This window comes from Musca autumnalis, unplaced genomic scaffold (genome assembly GCF_047663935.1).
Source record: "Musca autumnalis isolate F117 unplaced genomic scaffold, ASM4766393v1 scaffold_1, whole genome shotgun sequence".
NCBI classification, from domain to species: domain Eukaryota; kingdom Metazoa; phylum Arthropoda; class Insecta; order Diptera; family Muscidae; genus Musca; species Musca autumnalis.
In genome coordinates this window covers 8,967,664-8,974,955 of record NW_027411644.1, presented here as the reverse complement: position 1 = coordinate 8,974,955, position 7,292 = coordinate 8,967,664, and positions in this window count along the sequence as shown.

Below are 7,292 nucleotides of genomic sequence, written 5' to 3'. Positions count from 1 at the left end.
ATTTCATATTCCATTTCAGAAAAAAGGATAAATTTTTTCGCGCTACATCAACGATTTTTGATAAGTAGGTTAAGAAAAAGATTTCTAGAACGAATCTGGTCGCGAGCCAATTTTTAGTTATTGCGGACAAAAGTTATGGCGCTTTTATTTCGCTTTTTAAGAAGGAAAATATTATAAAAACGCTAATTATTTTAATGAGCACAATTGTTACAAAAAAGTTCTCTCGAAGTGACTTCAGCGAGTAGATTGCATAATACCTGCAAAATGTTACACAGAATTCGCGGAATGTACATAAAATTGATAAATTATTGAATATAAGTCTACTTTTTTCAAAATTAAGGCCCATTTAGTGGTCATATAATTACATAAAAAATTTTTGTGGATCCAAACTTCACGGCGAATCAAATGAGACTGCAATCATACATATTGGTGTTATAGTTTGGATGTTACAGCCAAAATAAGCACATATTTTGGCCAAAAAATAATTTTTTGTTTGAAAAAACATTTTTTTCACATGCATTATTTAGTAGAAAATATTGTAAAAATTTATAGGAACACTTCCTTCCTGCTTAAATCTCCCAACAAAATAGACGGATTTTGCTTTATTGACATTCATATTAAAGCTTTCAAATTAGGGAAGCTAATTGGGTTGATGAGGATATATGTCAAAGCTTCTGAAATGGAAATAGAGTTCAAGTAACCCATTTTTATTTATATGCATTTTAAAATACGTTTAAATCGCGTAATTATCAAAATCATTTTGTCCGCATGTGATTTTCATGTACAGCAAGACCATATCTGTTAAATTATATATATTTTTCGAAATTAAATTTGGAGGCTAAAATGTAGCATCAGCTGCATCTTAGCATTAAAATACCTATAAAATATCGCTAATTTGCGCAAAGTGCATACAATTTTTGTTCGCATCCGATTTCAATGTCCACCATGAAAATCTACATCGATATATATCTATTTCAAGGCGATCAATTAAGAACCGTGGATGTAGCATCACACACAATTTTTTGGGATAAAATGAATGTAGCTCCCTTATCAGTGAAGTTTTCAAATCTCTGTTTCCGCTAAAACGAAGATGCTGTATTAGTTATTTCATTGCATGGAAAAGAACCACAGAAAACGCGATAAAATACGCGATATTTCCAAACGAGGAATGATTTATTAGATCCGGAACGTAAAAAACTAAAATGTGCAATCAAGTACGAGGAAATCGAATGACAATTGTAAAAATTAGGCCCGAAAAATATGATTTTTAGAAAAATGTTCGCACAAAATTTCCGTATTTGGATGCAGATTTCTATGAAGCTGTGTAGACTACTTTCACGACACATATATCAAATAACTCAAAATCGCGAGTTCTACAATCCTATATATAATTTTTTTAAAAACCTGTTTGCGGAATGAAATTAGAAGAAAATGTCAAAAAACACTGTAAATCTGGCTTCAAAATGTCAGCATCATTCAATGGTAGAAGCAGTTCAAATTTTGAAAAGTAATACATTAGTGACATGATCCTTATTTAGTTTGCTTCTACTTTTACTTTGACAGGAAAATCGAGAGAAGTGTGGTTTACTCACAAATCGAGAGAAAACAAAAAAAGACATGGTGGCTTCAACCCATTTTTACCCATTTTTTAACATAAATATAGCCACAGCTTCCACACAAATTATCTTTTAAGGCCAATATTTTTTGCCACGTCCAACAACATTTCATTTAATCCAAAAATATTTAATTTGTATAATATAGAACCAGAAGTCGCGTATTCTAAAAGGGTAAACCTTGGCTTCAGCTATGTTAAATTTTCAAAAATATTGGTGATATACACTTTGATACGAAAAATGTCTGTCTGTCTGGCTGGTGCGCACGATAACTCTCGCACGGATCAACCGATTTGGTCCAAAATTTGGCTTTCGCAATATTTTCTCCAACCTTAGTTTAAGTTCGAAGTTGGGTTATATCGGTCCACTCCTTCTGGTACCTCCCTCACAAAAGTTCAAAAATTTTCTGTAAAATGATCGGGTAAAGTGAAGTTTAAGAGCTCCTATCGGATGTTCTTTTAATTTTTTTCAGTAAGTTGTCCTTGTGGCTCCCTTTACGATGGTACAATTTTTTTCTTGCGCAAGTCCAAACTTCCTGATATTGTCTAAAAGTTCCAAGAAACCCTGACGGCACCAACCAAAATGGCAAATCCGCAAGATAATTCTCGTAAGGAGTTTCTGATTGAGGCAGGCTTTGCACATCGTATTAGTTAATCTAGTTATGTATCAGGTTGGAATGTGCATTGTATCGAGTACCTCCCACATAAAATTAGGATAAAGTGAAGTTTAAGAGCTCCTGACGGATCGTTTTTAATTTTTTTCAGTACTTTTTTCCAGTTCCACTACGATGCAATTTTTTGTCGGAGTAAGTAAATACTACTACTTTAAGGGTTTCAGAGTGTAGAAAACAAGTATGTATAATTTTTTGTGAAAATATGTCAGCCTGTGGGCGTTTTAGCGACACTTTATTGCCGATTCTGCTGAAATTTTTGATTTCGACCTCTTGGAATGTATGAATCTTTTGTACCATAAAATTACACAGTGCTACAGTGAAAATTTGCAGGGGTTCTAATGCATAAATTCGGTTTTGTGGGAGTCCACAGAATACGAAAATACCTTTGGTTTCTTTGGGTCACTTCGGTTTTTCATTTTATAACGGTAAATGTAGTGAAAAATGGGCTTTCTTGAATTTTCAACTTTAAACGGACATTACTTCTTTTTTCCACAACCAATTTTCACACACTGTTTTTCATTATAAAGGGGAGAGTAATGCCTTTCGAACAAGCCATAGATTTTTAAAATTGGTTAACAAATGGCTAATTAATAGTGGTTTAAGTGTGACAAAAACGCATTAAAAAACAGTAAAAGGTTTTTCCTTGTGCTCCAGGCAGCGTAAATGGCACCTAACAGTACAATTATTCACAGTTAGCATGTAGGAAATTTAGTTGGCTTTCCAAAATAGGAAAAACCAACAAAATCCGTTGAAAAATAAATGCGTTATGGCATTTTTTGTGTTTCAACTTTTTGGTTTTTTCTCATATTTTCCTTTATAAAACATTGATACCTTGTGCGTAATTGTTAAGCAGGATAATCACAACTAGAATCATACATGCTAAGATACCCATCTTTTATAAAGGAAAATATGAAAAAAACCAAAAAGTTGAAACACAAAAAATGCCATAACGCATTCATTTTTCAACCGATTTCGTTGGTTTTTCCCATTTTGGAAAGCCAACTAAATTTCCTACTTGCTGACAGTAAATAATTGTACCGTTAGGTGTCGTTTACGCAGCCTAGAGCACATGGAAAAATGTTTTACTGTTTTTTAATGCGTTTTTGTCACACTTAAACCACTATTACTTAGCCATTTGTTAACCGATTTTAAAAATCTATGGCTTGTTCGAAAGGCATTACTCTCCCCTTTATAATGAAAAAAAGTGTGTGCAAATCGGTTGTGGAAAAAAGAAGTAATGTCCGTTTAAATTTGAAAATCCAAGAAAGCCCATTTTTCACTACATTTACCGTTATAAAATCAAAACCCGAAGTGACCCAAAGAAACCAAAGGTATTTTCGTCGTCTATGGACTCCCACAAAACCGAATTTGTGCATCAGAAATCCTGCAAAAAAATTTTGTCCACTTTTGTATCACAGTGTTATTAACATATGTCAATATTTAGATCTCATACAACGGGAATTTTCAATGAATTTTTGCTGTTTTCGGTAATTTTGGTCGATAAAACGTAAGGATTTCTGTTTTTACACATTAATTATAAATAATGATCAATTTCAACACGAAATGGACGTTGAAATTGTTATGGGCAGAACATATGGAATTGAGACCATAGTGTAATGCACGCAATATTTAACTGCGGTTCCGAGTGCGGAACAATGTAGAAGATTTCGGCCCATTTCCTTTTTATCGGAAATTTCACAGTGCAATATTTTTATCATAATCGTTTGCAAAAAACTTCTACTCAGGATTTTATAAAAGTGCAGACCCAGAACATGGCCACATCTAAACATGTCTAAATATTTTACCACCCGATTTCAAGTATTTTGACTTTTTAGACCGAATTAGCTATAATTTGATATTTAGCGTTCCTACTGGCTCGAAAACGTATCCATTAAAAATTGCGGATCTATCTTCAGGCTTTGGTATAGCCCACAGATAGCGGTACCGCCGGATTTGGCATTTATAATTTGGCATTTATGGTTCGAAGTGGTCAAAAAATTCTTCACCTAAAATTGTGGTCACGCTGAGGTCAGCAAAGTTCTACATTTAAAATTGTGGACATAGGTCCATGTTTTGGTATAGCCCCCATATATCGTTTCCATCCGATTTCAGATATTTTTATGGTTTTATACCCTTATGATAAATACATACGGATAAAATGTACCTCGTCGAAATAATGGTTTTAGATCCCAAATATGTTTGGACGAAATGTGTTTCAGACAATTTGGAGTCGATTTAGCCATGTCCGTCCGTCTGTCTGACTGGCTGTAGCACACGATAACTCTCGAACCAAGCAACCGATCGAGTCCAACATTTGGCATTCATAGTATTTTATCCAAACTAGGTTTAATTTCGATCCAGTCGTTCGGGTACCTCCCATTTTTTCGCTAAAATTGTGCGCATAATAACTCTCTAAGGGAGTTAACGAATTGGTCGTAACTATGGTAATATTACTTCCAGGCATAGATCGGTATGGGTATAGGTCTTTGACTATGGGTATAGGCCTTTGATCTCTAAGCACCATCTCCTAACTTTATCTAAGATTAGCAGAAATATTATGATATGGAAAGTTTTGACCAAAGCAGTATCCGTTTCAAGAGTTGTCGTGCGAACATATTTTAGCGAACATTTTTTAGTTTTGTGAGGGTGGTATTTGACGATGTTTCCCAATACACCCTACTTGGAACTTGCTTGCTTGTCCCCGCGGCACGTTTTCGACGGTAAAATTGTTTACGGCGGCAAACACATACTTCATGAGATAATGGTTTCAAGGCTCCAAGAAACCCTGACGGTACCAACTAAAATGGCAGATCCGCAGAGTAACTCTCGCAGGGAGTCTCTGATTGGTCCAATTTTTGCACATCGTATCATTTCATCTAATGTAATGTATCACGTTGGAATATGAACATTAGGGTTGCCGTCCTTCGGGAGGGAGGTACTCACACGAAATTTGGGAAAACTGCCGTTAACATTTTCGTCTCCGATCGTTTTGAAATGGTTTTTCGAAAAGTTCTTCTTGCGGACCCACGGGGAATTTTTTTTTTCGGGGCCAAGTCCATACTTCCTGAGATAATGGCCCAAAATCTTAAAAAACACTGCCGATACCATCCAAACTACGTAGGACGTAAGATAACCCTTTAAGGGAGAAATTGATTTGGTTCAAAAGTTTTACATCCTATTATTTCTTACAACCTCGAATTATGTCCAAATATTAAGTAGATCGGACCAACCTTTCGGGTACCTCCCACATAAAGTTTAAAAAGAGTGCAGTATAAGGACTCGCCTGGGATCGTTTTTAAATTTTTGTAAACATGTTGGGTATGCGGCCCTAGTTAAGGCGGTTCAATTTTTTCGGGGGCAAATCCATACTTTCTGTGAAATTGGCCTATAAACATCAGAAGTATTGTGTTGGCTTTTTTCTTCAGATCCGAGGCTAAGGTTGTATTTCTTTCGGAATAGCTGACTGATACTTTCCTTACTTACACTCTTCCAGGTTTAAAACTGCTAAAAAGCGTTTTAATATTGCCATAACTACAAGGTGGCGCAAAAGTAATCCTCCTATCAGAAAATGCTATAATTTTTGCGATTGGCCCCTAATGTCAGTTCTGTTTTGACATTTGTGTAGTAAACACATGCGAAATACACGTTGGTAAACAATGTTACGGTACACTGCTCCAGAACGCGGAATATTGGTGACTATTTATTTGACCAATAATCGGTCGGTGACTTAAGCACAACGTGAATTTCGTCGCAGACGTTTAGCCGCTCGCTTCGAAGAGACTGGCACAACACGAGATGCTGCCAGGCATGGCAGACCCCGGAGTATCCGTTCTGCAGAGAATATTGCTGCTGTAGCCGAGGATGTCACGGAAGCGCCCTCGACATAGACTAGACGACGTGCCACGCAAATGGGTATCAGTTGACGGTCTTTACAGCGAATTTTGGTACGATATTTGAAGATGTTTCCGTACAAAGTCCAGACGGTGCATCAGCTGTTAAACGCTGACCAATCGCGTCCAACATACGATCAATCCATCCTTAATCACTACCAAGAGGAAGATGATTTTTCATCAAAAATAATCCTGAGTGATGAGGCGCTCCAGACTTCTTTTTGTGGGGTTTTTTGAAGTCGCGGGTTTATGTCAAGAAGCCTCAGACTCTTTCAGCTCTTAAAGACAAGTTCAAAAATGTTCGGAAAAATCGTTCGTACGGTAACTCTTGAAGGGAGTGGCCGAATTGGTCCATACTTTACACATCCTAATATATATACCAGATATAGATCAGGTTCAAATATGGACTATATTTTTCCACTCCATCCTGTACCTCCCACACAAAATTTCAGATAAGTTAACTTTAAGACCTACAATCGAATCACATTGTTTTTTGTTGAAGCAACTTGCATTCGCTGCAAAATTTTTTTCAGGGGCAAGTCCATACTTCTTGAGCAAACAGCCCGAAGGTTGTAAAAACCCTCTATATGTAGTGGTTGGAGATCCACTTCCATAATGGTCAATGTCGATCCATTCCTTTAAGTATCTCCTCCCCAAAACTTTTGATCTTTAAGCCTAATCAACATTTTTGTCGTTTCATACATCCAAAATTTTTAAAACCTCCTAAATACATAGGTTTTTTTTGGGAGAAAATTGTTTCAATATTCACAGGCTGAGGGTATATCTTTGTCAGCAATGCTGACTGATACTTTTTTACTTGTTTTTTTTTTTTAATTACAGCCAAAAAACTTCGGAAGATTACTTTTGCGCCACCTTGTATATTTCAGAAAAATAAGCTCTATTAGTTTTGGACACCAACAAAATATTGGAGTAATTGAGGTTTTGAGAGATAGATTCGTTTCTAAAACTACAGTAGAATCGCGATAATTCGTACCTCGGTAAATCGAAAATTTCGATAATTCGTATAAATTTTCGGTCCTTTGAAGCCATTTCCTTCGCATTTTCGTTAATTCGAAATCCTCGATAAGTCTTATAAAATTGCCGGTCCCTTGGATT